Here is a 13,830-nt window from a genome sequence, read left to right as displayed (position 1 = left end):
AAGAGGTCAAATGACTAGCTCTAGGTCACTAAGATAGTAGCAGAGTCAAAGCTAGATCCTGGGCCTCCTGACTTTCAATCAAATGCTTTCCTTGAACTATCTAACTCATTTCCTGGTAACATTTTTCAATTCTTTGTCAGAACCCCGGGCAATGCAGATGTAATGCTTCTTTTAAGCTGAAATATGTACTCTACTTAGAGCCCCCAGGTCAATGTTTATTTGAAAGGCTCTTCAAACTAGTAACTGGTGCTTTAGAATGGGAGTTAGAAACCCCGGTCTTTGTCCAGTGTCTTCCACTAACAAGTCTAAATGTCCCTCCACTTTTATAACTTATAAATGGGTTGTTGTTGTTGAGTCATGTCTGACTCTTCTTGACCCCATTTAGGGTTTTCTTGGCAAGGATACTGGAGTGTTTTGTCATTTCCTTCTCCAGCTCATTTTATATATGAGGAAACTGAGGCAAATGGGGTGAAGTGACTTGCCCAGGGTCACATAGCTAGAAAGTGTCTGACCCCGGATTTGAACTCAGGTCTTCCTGACACCTGGTGTTCTATTCATTGGGCCACCTAGCTGCCCTATAAAATGGATAGAGACAATAATAAGTTAACATTTATACAGTGCTTCAAGATTTTTCAAAATCAGCAAGCATTTATTAAGTACTTCCTAAGTGCTAAGTGCAGGGAATACAAATAGAAGCAAAAAAGAAAGAGTTCCTGCCCTCAGGGAACTTACATTCTAAAGTGAGAAGACAACTTGTAAAAGGAAGCTGAAAAGGAGTGTGGCTATGCATCATCTTACAACCTTGTGAAGTAAGTAATACAGGTATTATTATCCTACTGACTTTACAGGTGATTTATCTAAGATCACATAGCTAGTGAATGTCAGAAATGAGACTCCAAGGAAGGAAGGAAAGAAGCATTTATTAGTACCAGTTGTGCACTAGGGGCAGCTAGATGGTGAAGTGGATAAGAGCACTACTAAGTGGTACAGTGTCTGAGCACCAGGCCTGGAGTCAGACAGACCTGAGTTCAAATCCTGGGTCAGATACTTACTAGTTGTGTGACCCTGGGCAAGTCACTTAACCCTGTTGGCCTCAGTTTCCTCATCTGTAAAATAAGCTGGAGAAGGAAATGGCAAACCATTCCAGCATCTTTGCCAAGTAAACCCCAAGTGGGATCATGAAGAGTCAGACATGAATGAAATAACTCAATAAAAACTATGTGCCAGGCACTGTGCTAAGCACTTTTTACAACTATTATCTCATTTGCTCCTCACAACAACCCTGATAGGTAGGTGCTATAATTATCCCTATTTCTTACTTGAGGAAACTTAGGCCAATGGAAGCTAAGTGACTTTTACCCAGGGTCACACATCTAGCAAATATCTGACCCCAGATATGAACCCAGGTATTTCTGTCTCCTGGTTCAGCTGTCTCTCAATGAGATAAAACTTCATTTTTGTAATGCATACTTAATGGCTACAAATTACTTTCAGACACATTTTATTGTCACAAAGACCTTGTGAGTAAGATAATACAACTATTATTAGCCCATTTTGCAGATGAGGAAACTGAAGACCTTATCACTTTATTTCTTGGAGCCTGTGTCCTCACCTGTAAAAAGGAAAATATTAGACTAGATGTTGCATGAGGGGCCCTAAGGTTCTTCTCAACTCTGATATTCTATATAAGTTCAGAAAGCAGAATTACCTTGCCCAAGGTCACACAAGTAAATGGTATGTACTTGAGCCCCAGCCTTCCAAAGCCAAATCCAGTGCATGGCTCCCCTACCCACCCAGCCCCGCCCCCACCTCCAGAAAATAGAATACACTGTCAGAATTGGTGGATATGTTGGCTGGTTTTACTGAGCTACTTTTTCTCACTGGGGAGGGGAGAAAGAAGAGGGTATATTTGGAAATGAAGATGATGTAAAAACAAAATTGTGTGTGTGTGTGTGTGTGTGTGTGTGTGTGTGTGTGTGTGTGTAGGGGTGTATGGTGGGACTATATTGTTTTGCCCATGTAAGTTATGTGTATCTACATTGGTTTGTCTAAATGTGGCTTGCAGGGAGACAAGAATAGATATTTCCAGAGTCTCCTCCTCCTATCCTTCTCCAAGGGAGACTGATTCCTGCCAGGGCAGGGAAGAAGGAGGTTGGGCCCAAAGGCTGGCCACTCTATTCTCTTCAGAGAGAGGAGAAACCAGGCTAGATTTATATGTATCTGCTCTCTTAGTACAGGGGAAATAATTTTTAGGTTAAAAATTTGCTCCTGGTCACTATTCCTTAATGGAGAAGGAATGTCTAAGCCATGTATAAACAAGGCTAGACTCTCTTCCCACCAGATGCTAGTTCTACAATGAACACACGTAGCAAATAGCAAATAAATCTATTTATCCAAACTGAAACCAGAGGAAGTATATATATGAGATATACATATACATATAGTATACATACATACATATACATATATATGCCAGACAATATAATGAGGGAATGAGTTCTCCCTGCGGGAGTGAGATAACTCAGTTCAATCAATAGGCAGAGTCACAGATCTTACCCAAGGGGAAATTCCCTGAGGTTTCTAGTGTACTAAGCTAGGGATAAGGAAATGATCACAACTCCCAGCATCTCCTTACCAGAGTCTTTCTCCCACTTCTCCCCTAAAGAGAAGCTGGAACTGTGTATCTTCTCTGCCGAAGCTGTAAGCCAGAAGTCCAAACTCTCACCAATTCCAAAGTGCTCTGAGCACTTTGCAATCAATCTCCATCAATGAGGATGGTACCGGGCCCTGATAATCCATAGCCTTTTAAGACAAGGATTACGTGTGTATGTGTATGTAAAATTAAAAGGTATCATTTTCTCTATCCAAATGCAGAAATTTGCATGGAGAAGCATTTGCTACCCATGTGACTTTGGACAAATTACACACACATTCAATTTCTGGACCTCAATTTATGTAAAATGAGGGAAATTGGAGTAGGTAACCTCTAAGTTCTCTTCTGACTTTAAAATCCCATGGTCCTATTCAAGAACAATAACAAAATGATGTTAATATTATTTAAGAATTCATGTTTACAGGATGTTCTCCTAATCTAAAATGAAGACCATCCGGTTCAGAATCAAACTAAGTCCAATAAGCTCTAAAATAACTATAGAGTATAGTAAGAGGAAGGGAGGAGGATCATAAATTGAGAACTCAAAGGTAACTTTGGTTGTTCAGTTGTTTTCAATTGTGTCCAACTCTTCATGACCCCATTTGGGTTTTCTTGTCAAAGATACTGAAGTGGTTTGTCATTTCCTTCTTCAGCTCATTTTACAGTTGAGGAAACTGAGGCAACCAGGTTAAGTGATTTGGTAGGGTCACACAGCTAGTAAGCATCTGAGGCCAGATTTGAACTCAGGAAGATAAGTCTTCCTGACTCCAGGCCCAGCACTCTAGCCTCTGCACCACTTAGCTGCCCCAAAGAGTAATTTAGAGGCTATCTAATTAACCCCTCATTTTACAGATGAGGAAACTGAAGTTCAGAGCAGTTAAACATATAATATATAATAAATGACAAGACTGGGATTCTTACCCAGATCTGACTCCACATGGTATAGTTTCCCCCACTACATCCAGGTAAAATTATAGAATTTCAAATATAGAAGGGACAATAGATATTAATTAGGCCAACTCCCACATTATCCAGGCAAGGAAGATGCATCCCACAGACCAGAAGTGACTTGCTCAAGGTCCTCCAACTATTGAAATGCAGAGCCGGTCTTCTGATGAGCCTTGACCCATGATCTTTCCAATATACCACACTATCATAGGGAGACTTGGACAAGAATAAGGTGGTGGTTTTTTTTAATGACTCTTCTTCTTCCTGCCATTACTTTCCACTTCTCCCCTACCTCCCATTACCCTCAATCCCCTTCTTCCTTAATCCCTTAGCTATTACCTAGAAAGGTCCACAGTATCTAGTTTAGCCAATGTGAATCAGGTCCTAAATCCTTCAGGCAGTGCCCCCCAGCAAAGTTAATCCCTGTAAGCAACCCCCAGTCCTTAAGGAGTAAGACATACATACATTCCTCAAAGGAAAATTGTTTTCCTTTCTGAAAGGGTATCCAGAGACAAGTAGGTGGTAGGAGTGGACTCCTGACTAGGAACCAGGCAAAAATGAGTTCAAATTCTGCCTCAGACATTTCCTGGTGATGTCACACTGGGCAAGTTAAATCATCTGTCTCAGCCTCAGTTTCCTCATCTATAAACTGGAGATATTAACAGCACCCACCTCCCAGGTTTGTTGTGAGAATCTTAGTGAAACAATATGTGTAAGGTGCTTTGTATACCTTAAAGTATTATTATTTGTATTACCATGCTCTGCTATTATTGACTGTAACCTGGTACATAGATGGGTTTTCTTGTTTTGATTCTTGGTAAATGGAGTGTTTATTCCTGGTTTGCTTTATAAACCAGCACTGTGTGCTGGTACCTTGCTTTATCCCAGGCGAACAGCGGGAAAGAACCCAGGATTTGGAGTCAGGAGAGCTGAAGTTGCACCCTGGCTCTGCCAATTGATATCTGTGTGACCTTGGCCAAGACAAGGTCATTTCGACTCTCTAGGAATAAGCTTCCTCAGAAAGTCAAATGAAGGGCAGAGCTGATATTCTCTAAGGTCCTTTCCAGTTCTAACGCCTATGATTCACCCCCAAATCAGTTCCAACTGGCTAATTACAAAAAGAGGTTTAAATTCCTCTCTCCAACCTTCTCTCCTCTTCCCCCTCTTATCTCCTCTTCAAAGAGAAAGCATTTTGTATTGGTTATATGAGGCTCCAGCTTCATGTTGTACCTCGGTTAGCAGAGTACAGCAAAAAGCGCATTAGAGTGGTGGATCTAGAATAAGGAAGACAGGTTCAAATCTAGCCTGGTGATGTTTCCTGGGCAAGTCACTTAACCTCTGTCTCAGTTTCCTCAACAATAAAATGGGGATCATAATAGCATCTACTCCCTAGGATTGTGAAGATCAAAAAAGAGATAAGATTTGTAAAGTGCTTACTTAGTACAGTGCCTGGCATGTAGTAGGTGCTTAATAAATTCTCGTTTCCTTCCTGATGTCTAGGTTATCTCCAAAAGGGATTAACAAGGTCTCTTGTAGGAAAGTTAATCAGTACACAAAGTAGTAGTTATCATTTACTAGACAGTTATTCATTTCATGAACCCAAAAAAAGGTAATGCTTAAAACACAGAAGCCTCATAAATGTGTGTTGAAAAATACTTAAGGCTCAGATTCTTAAAATCTAGCCAATAGCTTACTAATGTTCAGACTCCTTAAGAGTCTGCCCAGTATGACAGATGTTCCAATAAACCTTGTCTTTGGCTGAAAAAAAAAAAAGAAAAATACTCAAAACATGAAACAATAACCCTACCTCTTCTTGGGAGGTAGGAAAGACTCCCAGGAGATTCCTGGGACTGTTAAACAGATTTTAGTTTTACGTCAGTCTGAATTGTTGGAGCAGTAACCAAAGTTCTAGGTCTTCTGGCCAGCCAGTGCATGGCTCATCTTTTTGGCACTAGCCATCTCCTCTGAGAATGCTGTAGATCAGGAGTTCTGAATCTGGGGGCTACAGAATGCTAAGGGGTCCATGGGTAGATTGCAGGAGCTCCTTGAATTTGGATGGGAAACAAATACATCTTTATTTTCACTAACCTCTAACTAAAGTGGAACATTTGCTTCAATTATTTAAAAATACTATTCTGAGAAGGGGTCCATGGGCTTTACAAGAGAGTCAAAGGGATCCATGACACAGAAAAGGTTAGGAGTCCCTGGTATAATACTGCTGCCAGTTGGCTCTCAGGAACTCCAAACATCTTAGACTCATGAGATTATTGCCAAAGCTTGGAGCACCCATTTCTCAGGATTGCAGTTCTCATACCATGAATATGTAGCTATGATAGCTGCTGGTCTTTGGGGAGGGGAAAAGAGAGAGATTTCACACACACACACACACACCAGAAATCCAAGGGAAACCTGGTGTTACTTGTGTCTCAACAAAAAGGCCACTGAAATAGAGCAGTTTTTCTACTCATTTTCTTATCTAACCTCCTGAAGGGGAAGAGTTTTCTTCCCTGATTGGTCACAATCAACTTCGACATTATCCCCAGCCACCAGGAGCATTGAAGGATTACTACATAGTCCCAAAGCGCAAGACCTTCAGTGCTAATCACATGCCTCTCTCTACAAAGCAGAGTGATACTGGCCCAGCTCCCCAGAGGTACCCCAGGACAGAAGACTGAGGGACTTCCCTGATCACTCCAATCAGACTTGCACTCTCTACCTTACATGGTGCTTTGTATACTTAAAATGCTATAGCTGTTGTTATATTATCTTTAAAAACAACACCCTTCACCTTTCCCCCACCCCCAAAAATGTCTTCCTTTTTGACATCTCTCTTGACCGATAGCAAAAGATGCAATAAAATAAAACATTTACTTTCAGCATGTTTTTTTTACTTCTCTGTAGTTAGAGACATCCCAGAAGCTACAAGCTAATTTAGAGATTTTCAGGAAATCCAGGCATTGATAAGAGTTAACCCAAATTATGTTTTTGAAAAGTAGCAGTTGCCTTTTCGGAATGTAAAATCATTTCCAGCATGTCTGTGACCCAAGTTCATCTCTTCCATTATTGCCTTGGTGGATTTCAGCTCTCATCCTCCTCCCCTAACACAGAGAATGATTGTTTATTGAAGAGAAGCTTTATTTTCCTCTTAATGTATCTGGCTCCAGCAACTCCACAAAGGAGGCATTACAGTGAGATAGCCAACCTACAGTGCTAGTCTGGTGCAGGATTCTCGCTGAGATCAGATTACTGAGTCTTAGCATGAGATCTGAAGAGTGATGAGGTTGGCCAGCCTTCTCTTAGACTTCTGTGGCAGGGTATGCTGTAATTGGAGGGTATGCTGACACTCAGGGGTTTATTTCAGGCCTGTGTGCTCAATAACTGATATCTGGAATTCAGAATATGATTTTTGAGTTTGAGATGTTAAGTTTACAGACAACTTAGATATAATTTAACTATAGTATATTTTACATGAATATAAGGGAAAAAAACAGCACCCATAATTTATTGGGAGTGGGGTGTGGGCAGAGGGATTTGGACAAAAGAATGACCTATTGTGGGGAGGGACCAAGTGTAGTCATTTATAAGTCAGGTTTTCCTATATTAAGAACTAACGGTCTGGATTTGGTATTTCAGTTAAAATTAGATGTTTGTTGTTATTCAGGACTCTTAGAGACCCTGTTAAGGATTTTCTTGGCGAAGATCCTGGAGTGGTTTTCCATTTCCTTCTCCAGCTTATTTATAGATGAGGAAACTGAGGTAAAAGGTTAAGTGACTTGCCTAGGGTCACAGAGCTAATAAAGACAGATCTGAACTCAGGTCTTCCTGACTCCAGGCTCAGTGCTCTATCCACTGTGCCACCTAGCTGTCCTAGAATAAGATACCTTACGGCAAAAATGTCAGTGTTCTGATGGCAGAAGGGAAGATGTATAAAGGACCAGGGTGGGAATTACTCAAGGTTAGAAAAGGAAAAAAAAGACTACAAGAGAGCAGAACCCAGAAGAATGGGCAGTGAAAGAAAAGTTCATTGAAAAGTTCGCTAGATGGGGAGTGGGGTGATCTGGATGTAAGTCCTGGTTCTGCCACTAATTAGGTATGTGACCTTGTATAAGCCACACAAGCTCTCTAGGCCTCAGTTTCTTCAGCTATTAAAAGAGAATACTAGACAAACTGACACCTAAGTCCCCTTCTAGCTAAGGTCTTTGATTATTATTCATTTATTTCCATTTTTAATAATACTTTGTTTTATTGGTGCCTTTTATTTTTGTATCAGTCATGTCTGGAAAAAGATTCCCCTCTCCTTACAGATTGAACCTTCTCATGTAACAAAGTAAACCAATTAAGACAAGGGTCCTTCACCTTAGGTCCATGAATTTAAGATGGTTTGAAAACTATATTCCAATATAATTATTTTTCATTGTAATCCTATAGATTTTGTTTTATTTATTTAAAAACATTATTCTGGGAGGGGGTCCATAGGCTTTACCAGACAGCCTAAGGGCTCCATGAAAAGATTAAGAACCTCTGAATTTAGCAAAAATATGAGATAGAGTGATGGTATTTGACAATGTATACAATATTCTGCCCTGGTAACCCCAGACTATTGCTCTGAGGTAAGAAGTATTTTCATTCATTTCACTTGTGTCCAACTCTTTGTGACCCTATTTGGGGTTTTCTTGGCAAAGATACTATAGTGGCTTGCCATTTCCTTCTCCAGTTCATTTTACAGATGAGGAGACTAAGGCCAACAAGGTTAAGTGACTTGCCCAGGGTGACACAGCTAGTAAGTGTCTGAGGCCAGATTTGAAGTCAGGAAGATGAGCCTTCCTGACTCTAGGCTCAGTACTCTATCCACTGCAGCATCCAGTTATTACTATTCGTAACTTGTGGTGTTTTCAAATGGCAGTTTGTTTGTGATTCATGTGTAAACTGCTCATAGCCATCGACCACTTATCCATTGGGAAGTGGTCCTTCTTATCAATTTATATCAAATTGTATTTTTATATATTTATATCGAATTCCTATTTTCTTTGGTTATCAGATATATAATCATGACATTTGATGTAAATATCTTTCTGATTCTTTAGTTTGTTTTCTTATTCAGACTTATTCAGTCCTCTCCCAACTCTGCTTCTGACTCTGGACTTCACCACCCTGCCCCAGCTACCTTCTCACCCTGGAAGTTCCCTCAGAACCTTTCTCCCTCTGGAACAGTTTTCTGCTCCAGCAGCCCCTTTCTCCTAATGGTGAGTCCATCCCACAACCTCCATTTTAAAGAAGGGCCTAGCGCCAGCCACCCTTTATTCATCATCCAGCTCTGTTTCTAACTTCCTAGACTTCACCACCATTCCCCCCCTCCCCAGAGGGTAACTCCCCTTCCCCCACCAACTTGTTTTCAGCTCCTTTCTTCTTTAGAATGTAAACTCCTTGAAGGCAGAGGACAGTACTGAGGACTGTCTTTCTTTTTGTATTTATATCCTCAAAGCTTAGCATAGTGCCTGCACACATTCAGTGCTTAATAAAATCTCACTTGTTTGATATTATTGTCACTATTTTTCCTTTGTTTTGGGAGAGGACCAATGACATTATGGGTGATGTCTTGATTTGCCTGTGAATTGGTTTAAGTGAGACAGAATTGCACGAAGTTGTTAGCCTCATTCTTTCTTCCAGAGTCATAGGAATCCAGCGTCAAGACAAAAGTCAAGATGACTGGCAATGGCCCCAGATGCAGCAGATGACCTTGGCATCTTCAAGGTCTGATTGACTGACTACTCTCTCCCTGACCCCTCCCCCCATTTTCTTTTACTTCTTCTGTTTGGCAATTTGTTTAGTCATGTACTGTATTAAATAGTTGCAACCAACCCCAACCTTCTGTTATCCTTTATCTTACACAATCTCAAAAACACACACAAACTCCTTCTTAGTCATCCTCTTCCTTTTCTCTTGTTATAGTTGTTTGTCATTTGTTTTCAAAGAGGACTGTGACTTCAGGAAGGTGGCGCCATGACTTGCAAGTGAATTGGATTTAAGTGAAGGTGGGGCTGTGCAAAGCCACTAGCTTCACTTTCTCCTCCCAAGCCCTCTGAGTCCAGTGGCAAGACATAGATCAGAGCAAGTCAAGATGGTCCTGGATGCAGTGGGAGACTTTGCCTTTTTAAGTTAAGGTCTGTCCCAGGTCTCAGTTTGAGGCAACATACATTCAGTGATTAAGGCTAGGTAAGAAATGAGGCAAAGAATGGCCTCTTTTACCTAGTTATAAAAAAAATCAATCTGGGAGGGGAAGACCCTCAGAGCCAAAACAGAAGCAATTGCTATTTATAGTTACTACGAACCATCAGGGCCCAAACAATGACCTCGTGAGGCTAGGGCTGGAACTTATTGTTGGCCAATCAATGAGAGCCAGAGTGATTTGAGTTTAAGGCATTGTCCTTAAGAAAGAAATCTAGCCTGTGAACCCCAAGATGTCTCGTGGGGTTTTAGTGATCAAAATTCATATTCCTTTGCGTAGAGTACTTGCAGGTAAGGGTATGGTACCCTGTTGTTGGTCTCATTCATGAAGTCTTATCCTGCTCTTGGAGAAGGGCCTAACACACCCACACACACAAAGCCAAGGAGTTAACCTTTTTTTTTTTTTTTTTTGCTTTTTGGTGAGGCAATGGGGTTAAGTGACTTGCCCAGGATCACACAGCTAGTAAATGTCAAATGTTTTGAACTCAAGTTCTCCTGATTCCAAAGCCAAAGCCACCTAGCTGCCCCAGAGTTAACTCTTAAAACTGCAACTGCCATGAGGGATGCAGGGCCACCTTGACCTGGGGGTGTAGGAGTGAGCTTCCAGGTGTTAGAGTTCCAGGAGTGACAGACTGTTGAACTGGTCTTCAAGAATATCTTGGCCTTTAAATTCATCTTTTTCTTAAGAATTACTTTGTAGGAGGCTCTTTCTTTTTCTCCTCTTTGTCATCCTTGCCTATGCTTCATTTGGGAATGTCTGTTCTCATTCATTCGGGGTTATGGAATATAAACTATGGCCCTAGGTTATGCCTCAAATTGCCATCTTCTCAGGCTTTCAAATTTTATAAAGAGGAGTAGGAAGCACTTGAGGTAGGCAGTGAGAACAATTACTACAAGGTGGGGCCAGAGACAAACCATCCATAATCAAGGGGAAAATGTGAGGTGCCATCTGAAATAGGATGCCCAGGAGAATTAACAATGGACCAGCAAAGATGTTGGTCCTTAAGTAGAGTAACTGAATCTCATGTAAAAAGGAAGAACTGACTATAGTGCCTAACCAGGGATTATATTATAGGAATAGAGAGTAAGTATAACAAAGAAATAGAGGTGTACAGGTACAATGTACATTTGTAGTAAGTCTCATACTTTTTTCCCCTTTAGTTGATAATAAGTCTGAGGATCCAGACCAACTACAGTATGTTCACCTGAAGGGTATGAAAGAAGTGAGGCCCATTCTAACTGGTTGGGGAGCTGATACTATCAGCTTGTCCCCTTCTGATTTTTCTGGATAAGGTAGTGAGAAACCTGGACATCTGGATCTTTAGGGGAAGGAAACAGGTCCCATAAGACAAGAAGAAAATGAACCAGTAGGACAACCCACCTGCATCTGTCTCAAGCATTCATTCAACAAACATTCTCATTATCTAAGTCCAGGGAAAGATAGAAAATTTAGATAAAGACCCTCATGGAGGTTGTATCTAAGCAGAGGAATCATATACCAGCACAGATAGCTGTACTTCACAGCAGTCAGTGTATGATAAATGAACTAGAGATCTCATTTCAAGACCAAGTGCTAAGTGAGTTCTGAGGGGAAAGAGTGAAATAAATAGAAAGATTCAGGGAAGGTTTTCTGAAGGAGGTGGCATTTAGATTGGGCTTTAAAGGATGGGTGGGAACCCAAAAGGAAAAGAAGTAGAGATAAGATATTCTAAGAATAAGGAGCAACCAAAGCCTAGGCAAAGAGCTGCAGGATTGTTTATTTTTGCATTCCTTTGGGTCTAGTGGATCGGTGATCTCAAGTAGTCCCTAGAATGGTGGAGGCTGCAACCTATACACACCTTCTTTTTTTGTTGTTTTTGCTAGGCAATGGGGTTAAGTGACTTGCCCAAGGTCACACAGCTAGTAAGTGTTAAGTGTCTGAGGCCAGATTTGAACTCAGGTCCTCCTGATTCCAGAGCCCGTGCTCTATCCACTGTGACACCTAGCTGCCCCCACACCTTCTCCTGATGTGTGATTCTTGCTCATGTCTTCCTACAAATTTTCCACAGGTAGATCATTCAACATGCTGGGAGACTTCTTTGGGATCTCTTTATACAGCAGGAATATCAAAGGAGTACATGTCCATCAACTATCCCTCAGTCTCACTATGTGACTGGCCCTAATCCTGCCATAGTCTCTCTGATGACAGCTTTTTATGCTGTTTCTCCTGAATAATTCTACACCCAATAATTCTACAACAGTAAGTTGTTGCTTACTCCCCATTGCCCTTTGGGCAGGTATGTGCTGGTGACTACTTAATGACCAGTTCTCTGGTGGAGGTTAGGGGGAGGTACACAAGACGTACTTTTAAGTTTAACCTGCATTATTAACATTTTCCCTGTTACTTTCTTAAGTCTAGACAATTTAAAAAAAACAATAAATTAAGCCCAGATTTATAGCATTTGCCAATTTCCGAGATGTAAATGTTCATACTGAAAATTTAACACAGCTCCAGCATACCCCTGCCTCTGGGTAACCAAACTTTAATTCATCAGAGACTGTGATATTTCATTCCATACCACACAAATCACCAGAGAATAGTGAGGTTAGGAAGAAGGTTCAAGGAAATTAGGGTCATTAAAAGTGTTGTGCAGTTTCCTAAGGGCTGTCCAGCCTGTCATCTTCCTCTTGTCCAGTCCAGAGCCCAGTCAATTTTCCATCTTCGATGTCTGCCCAAAATAGATGAACTCATGGCCAAGTTGGAAGGGTTGTCCTTCCAACTATATGTCATGATCTGGACAATAGGTGATGGCTAAAACATGACGGGTAGGACTGTTAAGCAACTGAGATGGATTGGCTTCCATCATTAGAAACCACAATATAATTTATTCAAGTTTACCAATTACAAACACAAATGATCCCTATATCAATGAAATCATAATAACCCTCAGTCTCTCTCTTCTCTAGTTGAATAATCTTTCCCATGAGAGCTGGGGGTGGGGGAAGAAGAGAGAGGGAAATGTGACCTTTCCTCCCTTCCCAGAGGAGCATAATAAATACTAAGTTATAAGTTACTGATTAAGTCTTATGACAATTTGCTGGTGTCTTTGAACTTGGCACTTAATTTATGTATAGGAAATAAACCCACTGTCCCTCCCATACCTAATTTATATTGTACATTGAGTACCTTTCTTCATACCTTTGGGAAGACTCTAGACATCCCCCCAAATCTAAATTTTATGTAAATCTTTTTGGAAGCCCTGGAGTAGGGATGTAACAAACTGAAGAGTGGGAGAAAAGGAATCTTAGCTTTCCTTTAGGTGGTCAGACTCCCCCAGGATTGAACCAGGTCTGAAACACATGATGGATACAGAGAAGGGCTCCTTAGTGGAGGGAGAGGGAGAGAAAGAGAGAGAGAGAAGAGCCATGCAACGAGACCGCAGGAGACACTTTTAGAATAATGAGTGAAAATCCCATTGACCAATGAGAATTTCAGCATATATTTACATATGGTCTATGTGAGTGATTCAAACCATTTGTTTTTGCATGTTGTCTCACCATTAGATTGTAAGCTCCTTGAGCACATGGACTGTCTTTTGCCTCTTTTTGTATCCTCAGAGCTTAGCACAGTGCCTGGCACATAGTAGGTGCTTAAAAAATGTTTATTGATTGAGTGATTACTTATGTACCTGAACTCTCCACCTATTTCACCATTTAAGAATGGGAGCTGTCAAAAGAGAGACTGCTCTAGTTGGGTGGTGAGGTGGAGGAACTGAGATACTTACCACTTCAGAGACATGTATCTGACTGTTTTTTGCTACCTTTTTATTTAAGCCAGTTAAACAGCTGACTAATGTAATGGGGGTTTCATTCCATAGAATGTGTTGAATTGCTCATTCCACATCTGAGAAAACACAGACTTGTTTTGTCTGACAGACAAAAGTCTGATAGATCAGTTTGACAGACTTGCTGCTTTGGGATCACACACACACACACACACACACACACACACACACACACACACA

Source organism: Vombatus ursinus, unplaced genomic scaffold (genome assembly GCF_900497805.2).
Source record: "Vombatus ursinus unplaced genomic scaffold, bare-nosed wombat genome assembly UNPS02014945.1, whole genome shotgun sequence".
NCBI classification, from domain to species: domain Eukaryota; kingdom Metazoa; phylum Chordata; class Mammalia; order Diprotodontia; family Vombatidae; genus Vombatus; species Vombatus ursinus.
The sequence above is the reverse complement of the archived record's forward strand: the minus strand, read 5'-3'. Positions refer to the sequence as shown.